Genomic DNA, 15569 nt, shown 5'->3' with positions numbered 1-15569 from the left:
TTCAGCTAATGAGAACTTGACCAGGGTGTAAGCATTTCATGTTACTGACCTGCTACTTTCGCTCATTTTGGAAAACAGTTGAGACTTGGATTTTTTATGTAATAGCTTTGTAACCCAACACATACATCCAATTTAACAACTTGCTGGACTATTGCATCTGTCATGGCAATGTAGTCCCTGCTTTGCACTGAAGCAGGCTCTGCTCTGTCTTGATTTGGGCTGAGTTTTCTGCTTTGGACACACCATGTTCCCTCTGCCCTGGTGTCAACATTTTCCATGCAGTATTCCCTCCAGGGGGCTGGATGACAGCGAAATTTGGTCAGTTGGTCTCTCCTGAGACCAGCCAGTCTCTCCTTCCTCCTAAATGTAGGGACAAGGGCTGCTTTGCCAAGAGGGTAAGAAACAGAGTGGTTTCAGCCTCCCTGTCTTCCTCTGTGTTGCCACGGGGCAGAAGGAGGATCCTAAATCTTTCAAGGTTCTGTGGGGGAGCTGTCAGCCTCAAATCTTTCTCTGTATATGCAAGAAGAGAACATGCAGCTAAAATGTGTGATGGTAAACCCTTTAATTTATGGTGTTAATGCCTTTTATTCATAGCATTATAATTTTCCCTTTCTCCTTTTACCTTATTTTTATCTCTTCCCCTGCAAACTGTGAACCACACAAGCAACTACTTCAGAATTTTGACTTTGTCATATTATTTTGTCACACCTGAAAATGTAGCTTGTCCCAAAATATCATTGCCTTAGTTCCTATGGCAAAGTGGCTGAAGCCTCATTAGGTTAAATGAGCTATTCAGGGTATCTGGGTGCGGCTTTGAATGAGCCAAGAGCAGTTATCAGAAAATATTCTGCAGCAGATTTAATTGTCTTAAAAGTGGCATAGTAGTATCCAAATCGAAAGATAATAAAATTATTAACAAAAATATGATTTTGAAAGTGTATCACTTTCTGTAGTGGTTTTTGCCAGCTCTCTCTTTTCCTGTAATGTAAGGCGTAACAAAAAGTAAATATCCTAAAGCATAGGCCCATCTACAGCCTCAAAAAAAGCAACTCATGTGAAAGAACAGTAACCCCAGCTCTGGGGGTTTTTGTGTTGTTTAAAGCCCTACATAAATCAAGAGGAGGCCCACAAAGGGAAGACTGTTTGGTTTCAGGGACTGGTCTTGATTTTCTGCTTAGGATAATCAAGATCAGGAATCCATCTCTAATTAAAGGCAAGCAGAAAATATGAAGGATTTTCACATACATTCTTTTCATACTCATCGTTTAACATGTTATGTATACAGTATTCTTTTCCTTTAATTCAACTTTCTCAAATTATGTGCAGACAGCTCCAGCAGCAGGGAAAGGTGGGAGTATTTAGGATATCTAGAAATTAACTCTTTCACTTCTACAGAAAGACCTGTTTCTTTATCAGAGGAATTCAATAGAATGTGGTTTCTAGTTTCAACAAAAAACCTCAGTGAATCTGTGATTCTGTTACATGGGGGCTTGGGAGGATATTTTTCTAAGTAGACTTTTTTTTCTCTTGGTGTTTTTTGTAGCGTGTTTAGGGGCTTTTTGAGGGGTTTTTTGGTTTTGGTTGAGTTAGGGTTTTTTTGCGTTTTTTTTTAGGGGGAGGTTTGCTTATTTGTTGTTTGGGGGTTTTTGTGTGTGTGTTCTTATTTTTGGTTTTGTTTTCTTTTTTTTTCCTAATTGAGAAGGTTGTAGCAAATATACTTGCCTGGCTTCTTTGGAAAAAAAGACATGCTTTTGGTTTTAATAAACATAGTGCTTTTTTCTTGTCTGCTTGTAACTCTGTCTTGCTTTGTAACTCTGACTTACTTTGCACTGATTTTCCATGGATATGTCATTCAAGTGAAAGAAATTTAAGAAGGATGTGGGTTTTGTCACTTTGATGGTGATGTAGTTTCCCAGATGTAAGTTTTTCATTAAGAAATTAATATTGGCAGATTGGGTATTACAGTAAGCCGAACAAGCTTGAGTATGTGGTAGGACCACATCATTTTGCCTGGTGGTGTTCAAGGTCCCCTCTCTCCCCACACAGTGAAGTCTGGGGTTGATTTACATAAATTCTTAGTTTTCTAACAGCTACACCCCATAAGCTGAACTATCCCTTATGCTTTTGGCTCCCTTTCTGAGATGTATTGCTGACACTTCCATCAATGAATCAGTATAGCCTAGTGAACCAATGTCTGATGTCTAGTCTAGAATATTTTTACTTCTTCCTTTTCTTGTTTTCAAAGAGTGTAGAATATTGGAAACTTCCATTTTTTCCTATTTATATATTAAAAATATTTTTAAATTATTAAAAGAATATTTTAAAAATCAGGCCTTATATTTTTTGTAATATCACTTTTTTCAAATGTACTTATTTTTTTCCTTTACTTTCTTTGGTAGTTTTTTGCTCTAAGAGGATTTTTGACTTTCTTAAGACCATTTCTTCCATGCTTGTTCCTATCTGCCAAACAACTGTCAATAGTTTCCTAGAAATTTTGTTATCCCAATGCTTTTCCTGAGCTAATTGCTGGGTTTGGGAATTTAACCTCCAGATGTGTAAATCTGAAGTTACTAAGTATGAGGCAGACCACCTTTTCTTCCCAGTCCTGAGTCTCCTACTGCACATTGCTTTGTGTGGCCAATTACCTTCATAATCGAGATCCAGGTTTAGTCTTGAGTAGCTGAACACTTGAAATCCTAGGCTGAGGAGAATTTCCAAATAAGAAGGAGATATTTATGCATAAACTGTGTATTCCTGAGGGAATGGAAACTGTTTTTTTGAGCACGAGCACATGTAGGGATAAGCAATGTCCTGTACAAAGGACTCCCACTGACTGACCTGACTTTTCCAAAGTCCAAAAAGAAAAGAAAAGTTTGTGGAATTTATGCATCCTGTGGAGTTTGAGTCTGTTGATAAAGTAAAGAAGAAATAAAAGCGAAGTCTGTGCAATTTTGAGTCATCTGCTCACTGACTATAAATCTACAGCAGTCTATTTATCAGTTCCACCGAGGCTGCAGCAACTGAAACAGGCAAGAGAATACAGCTGCCTGTGCCTGTATGCAGAGCCTGTAGATGGGTCAAAAGCTGGACATAAATCAGCAATATAGAGCTGCTGCCCAGACAGCAAATCTCCCAATCCAAGGGAGAATGGAGGGATGGCTGTGTGGAAAGAAGCCCCAGCACTGTGCAGGACAGTTGGTTCTGGTGAGGTTTTAACTTGGATATTGTGCCTTGCTCTGGGTGCTGGGCTTAGAGACACTTGCAGCTGAGGAAGAGGAAGTCTGAGACCACTTATGAGGATGATCAGGGTTTTTAACAGTATTTATCTCAATGAAGGATGTAATGAAATGGCTCCTTTCATCTCAGAGAAGGAGGAGGGAGGAGGTAGGATACCTGTGGTCATATATGTAAACACTTTGTGTCCGTGGTGGGTAAAGCAAAATCTGGTCAGGTGCAGCAAGGAAGATTCAAGTTTTGTATGAGAAAAAAAGCCTCTCAGGAAAAGCACATGGAAGTACTAGAGAAATTGTCTCCATCACCAGAAGTCTTGTAACGGGATTAAATAAACATGGGCCCAGCACAGTTCACATAATCCTTGCCTTTCCCAAGTAACCCTCTGAGACTCTCACTAACCTTGAGATTTCTGTAGGAAAATAACCTAAGTTTCTTCTTTCCCAACCTTGCAGTGACATAGCCTAAAACCAACGGTACCTATTTAAGCACCCAGTCCTACTGTAATTTGTTAAACATGCCAGGGCTTTTCTCTTATGAGAGCTTCTAAATTTTACAAGAACTTCATAAATATCTTATGTAAAGATGTACAGTTTCCAAAGTTTTAGCAATATCTTCAGAAAATCTTGAAGCAGGGACAGCCATCTTGAATATAAAGAAGTATATATATCTAGGTGTAGGTGTAGTAAGTCCTAAGATGACTTGTAAGACCAGTCACTTCTCCTCCACCAACTCATGTGAAAGGATAAAGCACTTACAGAAAGCTGTTGACTGTTACCCCTGATTATTTGTATTCCCTTACCCTTTTCTGTTGGAATTCAGACTTTTATTTTTGAAGGCAAAAGAGCACAAGTACTTCAAATTAATAATGATGCAGTAATAAAGCTCAGTTGCACTATTCTGACAAACATGGGGTATGAGTGTGCAGGGTTAGGAATCCTGGAGTATTGGGGCACTGTTTTACTAAACTGCAGGGGCCTCGCTGTGGGCTGATAACTCACAGTGCCAGGTCAGTGGTGAGATATCTTCTTTAAGTGTTAGCCAGAATTTGTTGGCAGGCAGCAGGGAAGTGGATAGAGGCCTCAAAGGTCAGATGTTGTTCCAAGTTTGTCACAAATATTCATTAGGGAACAGCAATGTGGGGGTGGACTGGGCTGAGATGCTAGATTTAAGCAGCAGACTGGTGCCTGACTCCACCATCATTGCAGACAGGAGTTGGATAAAAGAACACAAAACTACAATGCTAATTTTCTTCAGACTTTTGAAATAATGAAGTAACTCTAGGGCTGCCTGTTATATCAATGTTAACACAGCTCCATCCAGTACAGAAAACATGATCACAGACTTCAATAATTTTGAGGCAAGTCTGCTGAATGTCACACAGATTCCTGACGTAGGTGCAAGCAGTAGAGATTTTTAAGTGCCTGTGAAGAAGGACATAGATTCTCAAAATGCTCCACAAAATTAGACCAGCTGTATTTCCCAGTACACTTCCTCTCCAGCAGCAAGGATAACTATAGTTGCCCTTTAATGAGATTGTGCAACCTTAGTCATTTTCCCTGGTCCATTCCCAATAGATTGCACTGGATCCACAGGGGATGTTACAGGGTGCATTCCCTCCTGTTGCCTCTCTGTTTATGGACCTACTGTCCATAAATTTTCATGATCGTTTCTGAATCTGACAATGCTTTCTGTCTCCACAATCTCCTGTGCCAGCAAGTTCCATAAAGGTGGCATGAGATACAGTATGATTTTACTTCAGAGGGAGACATGAGCCTACCTCTCTGATTTTCTTTTTAGAGAGTTTTGGTTCCTGCACCACAATCACTTGAAGAAAAGTAGCTTTGAAACACATGGGCCTGGGGATGGAATTTTCTTGTGCATACCTGTAGACTTTTGGCTATCTACCTGGGACTTCATGGAGTTAAAAGCATCCTTATAGCCTTTTATCCACTGTGTTCCATGTGCTGTATCCTTTAGATGGTCTCTATATTTCACCGTGTGCTAACAGAACTAGTTAAAGTATTAAGTAAAGAGAAACACTCTCATCTTTGGTTGTCTAAGGTTTAGTTTTTAAGCAACATGTTTTACACATGCCTTTAGCTAATTCAGGTCAGGATCACATCCTTTGGCAGAAAGATATGTGCTGTAGGAGTAGCTATATAACAGGGAAGAAACTATGATAAGTACTTCTGCTATATATAGCATATATATATAGCAGGATTATTATATATCTATAATATATATGTTATATATATATATGTATAATCTGTACTATATATATAATATATATTTTATATATATATATATATAATCTGTACTTTTCAAAGAGGAATTATTTGATCCAGTATTCACAATAAGTGTTGAGAATTATCTTCCATAGGCATACCCTTGGAGGATATGCATTTTTACCTATGGGTGAAGCTATCTCTATGGAGATCCTGCCTCTACTCCCCTGAGTGTCTGTAGTCTGTGTGCATGAGAATATGTTGTTGAGACAGCCACTGGAACTTCCTGGGGCTTTCACAGATTCTGCTTTGAGAAAGGTTTCATAGTGCAGAAGTTTCTGTTGATAAAAGACCTGTATGGCCCAAGGCTTACAGCATTTTTCAGGTGGCTCTTGAGTGTCCACAGGATGTTTTTACATGCAAAATGTTAACTCAGTCTTTCTTCTCCTGTAGTGCCTATTGCTCTGCAAAGGGATCTGGACAGCCTGGATTGATGGACCAAGGACAATTTTATGAGGTTCAACAGGGCAAAAGTGCTGGGTCCTGCGCTTGGGTAGCTGGAAAGCTGCCCATTGGAACAGCACCTGGGGATGCTGGTCAGCAGTTGGCTGAACATGATCCAGCATGTGCTCAGGTGGTCAAGAAGGCCAATGGCATCCTGGATTGGATCAGCAGCGGTATGGGAGCAGGACCAGGGCAGTGATTGTCCCCCTGTATCTGGCACTGGTGAGGGCACACCTTGACTTCTGTGTCCACTACTGGCCCCTCAGTCCAGGAAGGACACTGAGGTGCTGGGATGTGTCCAGAGAAGGGCAGTAGAGCTGGTGAAGGGTCTGGCACGCAAGTCCATTGAGGAACAGCTGAGGGAGATGGGGATGTTTAGCCTGCAGAAGAGGAAGCTGAGAGGGGACCTTATCACTGCCTGAAGGGATGGTGGAGTGGGGTAAGCACTGGTCTCTTCTTTCAGGCAACAAGTGACAGGACAAGATGAAATGGCCTCAAGTTATTCCAGGAGAGATTTAGATTGGATAGCAGAAAAAATTCTTCACAGAAATAGTTGTCCAGCATCAGAACAGGCTGCCCAGGGAAGTTGTGTAGTCATCATCCCTGGAAATATTTAAAATGCATTTAGAGGCATGTGGTGCTTGGGAATGTGGTTTAGCGATGGACTTTGCCGTGCTGAGTTAACAGCTGGACTCGATGATCTTAGAGGTCTTTTCCAACCTAAATGATTCTATGACACAGAAATGCACCCTGGAGCTCTTCAGGAACACTGAATTTTGTGGCATGGGAGTAAAAGAAAAAGAAAAAGCCTCTTAGTCTGACCTTGCTAATTGAACAAATAGAATTTTCTGTGGCTGACAATATTACATCATCTTCATGTCATTTTTACAGGATCTTTCTGGCTGTAACCATAATGTAAACTATGGCCAGAGGTGCATTTTCAAAGCTCAGTTCTGAAGTTTCTAAGTAATTACTTTCCTAAATTTGAGACTGGTGATGGTAGCTTACCATGTATTACTGCAACCAGAAAAAAGATTAAATCTAGACAGTAGACAGACACAGGAAAACCCCTCAACATTTGTGTATTTTCTGCAATAGCTTCTTTTTGACTTATGTGGACAGTTTCATACCTGGACACCTGGGGTCAGGGAAGAAGGCTTTTATTTTATTTTATTTTATTTTATTTTATTTTATTTTATTTTATTTTATTTTATTTTATTTTATTTTATTTTATTTTATTCTTGTCAGCCATTGACAACCCTTCAACGGCTTCCTGGAAGGAGAAAAAAAATAGAATGTTTAGAATGTTAATTAAAAAAAAATATATATCCCTGACCTTTCTCTATGAATTTATCTTTTTCCCCCTATGAAGGACAATCTCTTGAAAGCCTGTAGGATAACAGCAGCTGAGATGGAACATCTTAATTCCTTCAGATGCAGTATCAGATATTTGTGGAAATTTTTTAAAGTATTTTTTTTAAATGTTGGAAGATAGGTGGGTGGATGAGTATTCAGAGGAACACACATAGCTTTAAACATAAATAGAAAAAAATCTAAAGGGAGTGGTTTTCTGTTTGTCATGTATATGCAGTTATGCATGTATGGAAGCCCACATTTCATTTAACCTTTTATTGATAATTGCTGAAGGCTAAAATAGTAAAATCTTGATTTGCTGCACTTCAGGAAACAACTTTCTCCTTTCAGATGACTCTGGCAAGAGAAAGCACAGTTAGCAAAACAGAGCACTGCTGCATTGAAAATGCTGCCAGTGTAGATGACAGCAGCAATTTGTCTCCGTGGAAATGCTTTGTAGATTGGGCCATGTCTTGCTCCTTTAGACATGCTCAGTACAGCTCCCCCTGTCCTCCACTGTCTTCTCACAACCTTCCTAAAATGCCTTTCCTGCAAGAGGGAGGGATCCTATGTTGAGTGTAAACTTACAGCTCCACTTATTTCCCTTTTTCTTTTGCTTCATTTCAGGTTTTCAATATTGTTTAAGCATAACATAAAACATCTTGCAGTACTGGCAATTCTTCCTACACATCTTTAAAAGTTCAGATATTTAAAAGTAAACTTAATGCTTTCTTTTGCCCATATTCCTACTGCACAAGCGCACATCAGATGAAATAAGCTGTAGTTGTTGGTGTCTTGGATTTTTTTGAAAAGATCATGTCAGGGGATTTGTTCTCCACTTCTCAAAGCCTTCACACTTACTATGAGCATCAGAGAAAAGACAGAAGTGTGTAATTCCAGTTGGATTGTGTATTTACAAGTTTATTGTTCTTCTATTGATTTTTCTTTTCATTTTTACTTGCTCTCCCCTAGCTCCTTGCTGAAATAGCAGAAACATCTGTCTCTCTTCCTTCATGGAAGAGAATAGTTTATAAGTCCCAGATTTACCAACAGCATCAGTTACTTCCAGCAAACCTCACTCCTGGTCTTTTTAATTAGTTTCCATATGCTTTTCCTTCAGTCATCTTGGTTAGGGGAAAAAATGCATGACAATCAATATTAATGACTTCTTCAGTTGTTATTTATTAAGTCAAGCTTTTTGCAGATAAAGTTTCAATAAATACATGGTATGTTGGTTTTTTTTTTAGAAAGAGTTATCTTTGAATTGGACATAGTTGAAAAACAAAAATGCAACAATTCCAGAAGCTGATGACAGTATGAGAGCAGTAAGTGGTTCGACTTTTTTGTAATTTTTGAAAATACTTTTTTGTATTTTAAATTGACTGATACTCTTAAGATCTGCTTTGAACTTTTAAGGTGAAAGAAGCACAATTTGGATTTGATAGTTATATACTCAGCTCAAGGAAAAAGTAGAGCTCCAGAAGTTGCTGTTAGAAGCAGCTACCATGGACAGACAAGGATAGTCCTACTATGGTTTCGCTCTTTTACTTTGTTTTTTACTTTTTTATTGGTGAAGTGAACATTTATATTCTTTTTTTCCCATGACTTTTCCCTCTTTTGGCTATGTTGCTCCCTTGGATTCCTACTGGGAAAGCAGCATTGAACTTGGAGCGCTGAAAAGATGATTAATGATAGGCAGAACTGTATACAACGTGCACTTTATTTGGGGGGGAGGAGCCTGCAGTGAAATCCTGCATTGGAGAATTCTAGGCAAATGGTGTGTGAAATTGTTGACAAATTGCTCTCATTAAACTCCCTAAATGAATGCTTTCATGAGAACACTGGCTTGATATCACCATGTATAATGTAACTTCTACTTGAAATTGTGTGTGCTGCTATTCTTATCTTTTAAACCCTTGTAACAGCTTTAATGTCCTGATAAAGCCAACCATTGTAGCTGTCTTCACTGTTCAGTACATGGGATGTGAAGGGAAATTGCTAAGGGTGACTTCCATAAGTGGTTTTGAATTATTCATTAATTTATTACTACAATTGTGAACCCAGTCACCAGAGTTCATAAGTGCCAAGAAATGGATTTAGAAATGTCTCAAGTTCCTTGGACTCTTTAACTTGATCCTTGCCAATGAAAGGGGAAGCAACAGGACAAAAGTCACGAAAGCCTCTCTTTTAGAATGCAATTTTGTATTCTGTTTAGCCTTGTTGATGGTAGAAATCTTCCAGAAAAATTGTGTCTTAATGGTTTTTGTTGATCGAGGACATTCACCAGCATTTGAGTAAGGTCACTGTGCACTAGACACTTGCCTTACCAAGTTGAATTCTGGCCATCAGCCTAAATATGCCTGGTTGGGCAAAGAATGAAGTGTGAAGCCATCACAGGGAGAGCTGCACAGACCACTGAGACCTTCAGAGATGAAGGGCAGGCCATGGCCTAGTGCCCTGGCTTGTACCATACACAGCATGTGCTTGTTACCAGGTTTTAGGGTAGTAAAAGGGAAAGTACCCATGCAGAAATCTACCACTGTTGGCTGTTTACCTTTGATTCAGCAGTTGCTTTAGCTGCTTCAAAGGTGTAGGAGATAGCAGCCAATCTATATTGAAAGATGATCCATGTGATGAAATATTGAAGAATCTCTGTCCTAAACCAAATGTAGAAACCATGCAGAAAATGACATAAATATAGATATAAAACTGTCTTTGTGTTGAAGACTGATAGTAACTTTGAAGAGGAATTTAAGAAAGGCATGGATATATTGTCAACCACTGATCTACTCGGGGTAAAACCAGATGTGTCTGCTCCTGCTTAGAGCTTACTGCAAGGAGAACTGGAAACTTTGCTGTCCAATTTCCCACATTTAGGAAAACCTCAGATGAGCTCCATCACTTTGGAAAACTGTTTCCCTGAATACGGTGTCTCCCTGATGTAAAAATCTAGAACATAAATCTATTCTGTGTCTGTGATATGCTGAAGCTAAAACTTAGATGGTAGGTTGCATTATTTGCATTAACAGCAGGTGTTCCTCTGAGCAAAGTTTTGTGATCACGAAACGGGTGGATTCCTCCTGGAGCCATCAGGGAGTGGGAAGTGTGGGCAAGGACAGAGTCACATAAAATGGAACTGTCAATGAAAGTCAAATTGAAAAATAATGCTTCAGCTGTTGAATCACTTTGTAGTAAGACCTCTATGATATTCTCCTCACTGCAAAGGACATGCATGAGAGATTTAATATGTATGAGCAAAAATCTTTAGAATAGTAGATCTGAATGTTAAAAAGGAAGTAATGATACTTTGTTTTCCAGAAGTAGTTCACTGATTTAGTTGAGCCAGAAATTAGCCTGCTAGATGATGTCTCATAAAATTTCTGGTAATATTAAATGCATGCTAATTGTGCTGGCTTTACATGTGGACACTGTCCTTACAGCAAATTCCCAAATTAGTCATAGACAATGATTAAGTGTCTTGGTTCTGGCTAGGTAAGGTTCAATTTTTCCTGGCAGCAGCCAGGGGGTACATGGCCAGGACACTGAGGTTATTCTATACCACCTCATGTCACCTTCAGGGAGTGTAGTGGGAAGGGGTCCCTCCCGGTCACGTAGAGGGAGGTGAGTTGTGGGGGTAGATTTGTGTTCCTCATGGTGAGCTCTTGTGTGAATTACTCTCCTCTTGTGCACTGTTATTTATACCATTGCTGTTATTGCTGGTTTCTTATCTCATTTTTGTTTCCAGTAAACTGTTCTCATCTAAGCCCATGATCTTTACCTTTTGTGTCTCCAGTTCTCCTGTCTAGCTCTCCACACGGAGGGAGAAGAGTGAGCAAGCAGTGCATGGTTTGGAGTGTTCTAGTGGGAACACTACACTGGGGATTATCATTCCTAAACCACAACAATATGGGACAAGGCAAGCTGTCTGGGGGGGGATGAAAACTGGAGAATGCAGGGGACCATTTCACTGAACATGGTGCACTGCATGCTAGAATCACTCCACTGGGACATTTGCCATCCACTGGAGCATTCGCCATAGGCAGAGAATCTTGGTCTCTTATGTGAAAACCCTCCTAGCACAGCGCACAAACAAGACTGTCCTGCTATGCAAGGGGAAGTACACATGCTCTTCCAAGGCTGATACTTGAACTGTTTCTTTGCATCCAGATAGCTGCCATAGGTGTCCTCTTGCAAGTTTGTGGCTGATGTTCATGCCTTAGCTTTATTTCAACACCTTAATGCTGATGTTTACAGAGATATGCGCTTTTCCTTCACTGTGGCACAGTAGTCCAGCCTGTAGCACTGAAAGAGCTTCTTGAGCATGCTTCTTCATGCACCTGTTCTTTTCAGCATAGCACACTGCTGCTAACTAACCAAGTTCTGGTTCTTGGTTAACAGTGCAGGATGTGCTGACAGTGGGATTAGCGTTAGTGACAACAGAATCACCATTTGCTGGCTTTGCCTTTGGGAGAGGCACACAGAGCTTGTTTTCAGTGGGTGCAAGCTGCCTCAGAACAAACCTCGTTCAGCTCCATCTGTGAGTTGAGTGACCTAGTGACTGGGCAAGATATGGTTCTGCCAGGCCTGTGAGGAGATCTAGGGTCAGCAGAGAGACTTTTTTTTCCTCACTAAATCTTGTACAGATCTGTCTGTGAATTCTTCACTGAAAATCAATCCAAGCTTGGAAAGAAATCCAGGCTCGCTGTGCAGGGAATGACACCACCAAGGGAAAATGAGGCATTTTGGCTGCAGGCTGGACAACTCAGGTATGATGTCTGAAACACAATAAAACCTCCTGATTGGAACTTGGTGAAATTCCCTTTCACATGGCTAAATTTCACTGCCTATTCCTATGAAAAGAAGAAAGAACTGGGAGGGAGCTCATCAGGGCTGAACAATTCAAGAGCCACTTTGAATTTTCTTAGAATGTTTTGCATTAACATCAGTCTGAGGCAGAAGAATGGAACTGAGGCAGAAGAATGGAATGGCAGCAGCAGTGGTGAGAGACCAGAAGAAAATTGGTTCCAGGAATGCTCACAAAGACTTGAATGTAGAAAGAAGTTAGTGGAGATAAGTGCTGGGGAGAAAAAATCTGTGTAAATGCAAGAGTGTACTGGTTACCAGCTTGGGAGGTAAGATAGTAGAGGCAGGACGAAGGGAGGGAAGGCCAAAGGGTGAGAGGGAGCTTTGTTGAGTGTGGCATATTTGGGGCATGAGAAGCTGAGACTACAACTAGACAGACAGGAAGAAAGGATGTGAAATGAGGATTTGGTGTGCATGTGGAGTGGCACTGTTTGTGAGGTAGTGGTCAAAAGAGAAGAAACAGCACTTATGGAGATGCAATGCTCAGAAGAAACTTGGTCTAATGCAGCATCCTTTGTCCAGCACCCTGTGATCCTGCAAGATCTGCTGCTTCTTGAGAAGATACACAGCATTGAAAAAAATGCCTTGTCTTTCCCCAGTGTTGATTCCTACAGGCTGTTTCTGAACAGGAGTTTCCAGAGTTTGTCCACATCCCTGTGTAGGGAGTGTCCACAATGTGAAGGTCTACTATGAACAGCCTGGCCACAACCCTCACCCTGCTTTGTCTGTCAGTGGAAGGAAACCTGGCCATGCCAGGAAAGAAGACCATGACTTCTTTCTGAGGAGAAGCATAGACACAACCATGGTGCTTGGAAAGTCTTATGTTTCCATCATTACTTCTCTTAGTCCAACTAACAGCATCCTATTTAGCAGAGTTCAGGCTTCCAACCTTGAAAATCATTGCTAGAGATGTCGATGCGATGAGGCAATGTATCTTAAGTTCACTCTTTGTTGAGTTTTTGGAGAACTCACCAGCCAACACTGTTTTTTAAATCCAAGGAAAACCTCTACTTTAAAATTGCAAGGTCAGACATTAGTTGTGAAATGCCAGAATTAATTTTGCTTCTACAGTCCTACTATGCCTCATTGTGCCTATGCATTAAAATGCCACAATTTACATAATTGCAAAGTGCTCCTGGGACTGAATTGGTTTTGCAGTGTTGGCTGAAGGCCTCAGGTTTGTCAGTGGTGGAAGGTGTACTGCGGACAAGGCAGGGGAATTCAGGATGGTGGTTCTGGAGCTCTACACAGTCTTCATTCCTGTGTTTTCTAACACTTGAAACTTAGGAACTTGGCTTTTCAAACTCACTATTCTTTTCAACAGATTTTACATGTAATGTAAAACATGTTTCAACACAGTCTGAATTTTATTTATTGCTTTTGTTGTTGGAAGAAGGAAAAATCACATATGAGTGAGAAGTTTCTCCTATAAAACTGAAAAAAATCAGCAAAACTGTCTTAAAATCTCAGGTTGGTTAAAAACTTTTAAAGACTTAAATTAGTTGAAGTTCTGAAAGAAGTTTAATACAAAGCTGGATCTCTATTTGATAGAATTGCCTTACTTCATCTGATCTGCAATCCCACCAGACAAACCTATCAGAACATAAACTCATATTATCCAAAATGTCCTAGAACTTGAGCACCACCTTAATTTAGCGCATTTCAACCAGACCTATTGAAGTCATTGTGGGACCAGAGCCTTTGCTTGGCTGGAGCAGCCTGACCTCATGCAAGTGGATGCTAAGAGAGTTCTCAGCCAGAAGAACAGGCTCTACTAAAAGCTGCCCTGTCAAATACAATCTGAGGTATCCTTAGATCCTGCAGCTTTTTAGCCATGTAAATCAAGTCACTCATAATGATAATAATGAGGAAATGGCACATACTTTCAGGTCACAGGGAAATGAGGCCATGACTTTGTCTGTAATGATGAAGATAACCTAGACTTTTTCTTTCTTTAGGAGGTACATAGCATTAATCGATCATTTTCTAGTTAATGAAACAATATGCTTTTGATAATGGTTTTAAGTTGCCAGCAACATATTAGTCAAATTTCTTTTGGATTCTTTTTCCCTTTACAATGCCCAAAAGCAGTCAACACAGATATTATCATGAAGCAATCACAAAATATATGCAGCCCTATGAACATGGTGATGTAAAAGTAGGCTTAATTTAAAAAATATCACTTGGCTTCTGCTGTCATTAAAAGGATAGTGAATTTTTAAACATTTTATTTAAATTCAGATTGTGAAATGAAATGCTTAAAATGTTCAAGGAAGGAAAGGAAAGGAAGGCAGGAAAAATCAAAGCTTCTTTAACCAAATAGGAAACTAATCTTAGATTTGCTGCTGGAATTTTAAGACCTGAAATACAAATGGCTTTTAAATTTGACTCTGACATAAGGCCACTTAGAAGTACTTGGAAGTTTTTTATATTTGTTCATCCTTTCTTTCAAAAAAGGAAAGCTTAGACTAAAACTGAAGGAAAAAACTGTACTGAAACAACTGTGGCAAAAATTTCAAAGCCAAATTATCTAGCCCTGGAATTGCTGTGACGATACCTTATAGAAATAGTTCTGCTGCTTTCAAGTTTTAAAATTTTATTTTCTTTATCCAGAACCCTTTATTTGTCTACTTCTTCAAAAATTGCTGTGGTTTTGTTCATGAAATAGAAAAATGGAGCATCATGAGACATGTAATGTACCACAGAGGGAGGCCCATAATGGATACAGATGTAATACAAACATTCTGAGAAATGATTGTAGCAACACATCCAAATAGAAACATTTTGGCCCACAGCTTTCTTATTTTACCTCAGCTCAAATAATTTCCAAGTTCCTCTTGCTGGGATGGGATGCAAGTCTAAGAAAAATGTATTGATGTCTCCTTTTGAACAAGGAAAGCATAGGAAGGTACATTTTATGTGGAACAACAAATCTTTCAGTCTTGCAAAACCAGCATTTGATAGTACTCCATCTCATCCCCTCTGAAGTGGGTGTGTACTGCTTGGATTAAGAGGCAAAACCACCAAAAGTTGTTCTTGTCCTTACAGAAAGCACTGTATCTCCCTTGGATCATTGAAAAGATGGTAGAACTGATGTGCTTTCAGATTCTTGGCACTATTTTGAAGGTGGAAGTGTCTTAAAGTGTTATTGTAAACAGCTTCACATAGAAACTGTATGATATGGTTCAGACATCTTAACTCAGTCACAGCCAAGAGACTCCTACCTGTCCATTGTATTTATATATAAATATACTATGTAATTAAAGCTGAATAATCACAATCTACAAGGTATGGAAGACAATGAGAAATAAAAGGAAAAAAACCTACTACCAAATTTTGCCAAGAATGAGTGAAACATCTCTGAAATTTTTGAAAGAAAATGTCTTCTTA

This window comes from Camarhynchus parvulus, chromosome 2, assembly GCF_901933205.1.
Source record: "Camarhynchus parvulus chromosome 2, STF_HiC, whole genome shotgun sequence".
Classification (NCBI taxonomy): domain Eukaryota; kingdom Metazoa; phylum Chordata; class Aves; order Passeriformes; family Thraupidae; genus Camarhynchus; species Camarhynchus parvulus.
The sequence above is the reverse complement of the archived record's forward strand: the minus strand, read 5'-3'. Positions refer to the sequence as shown.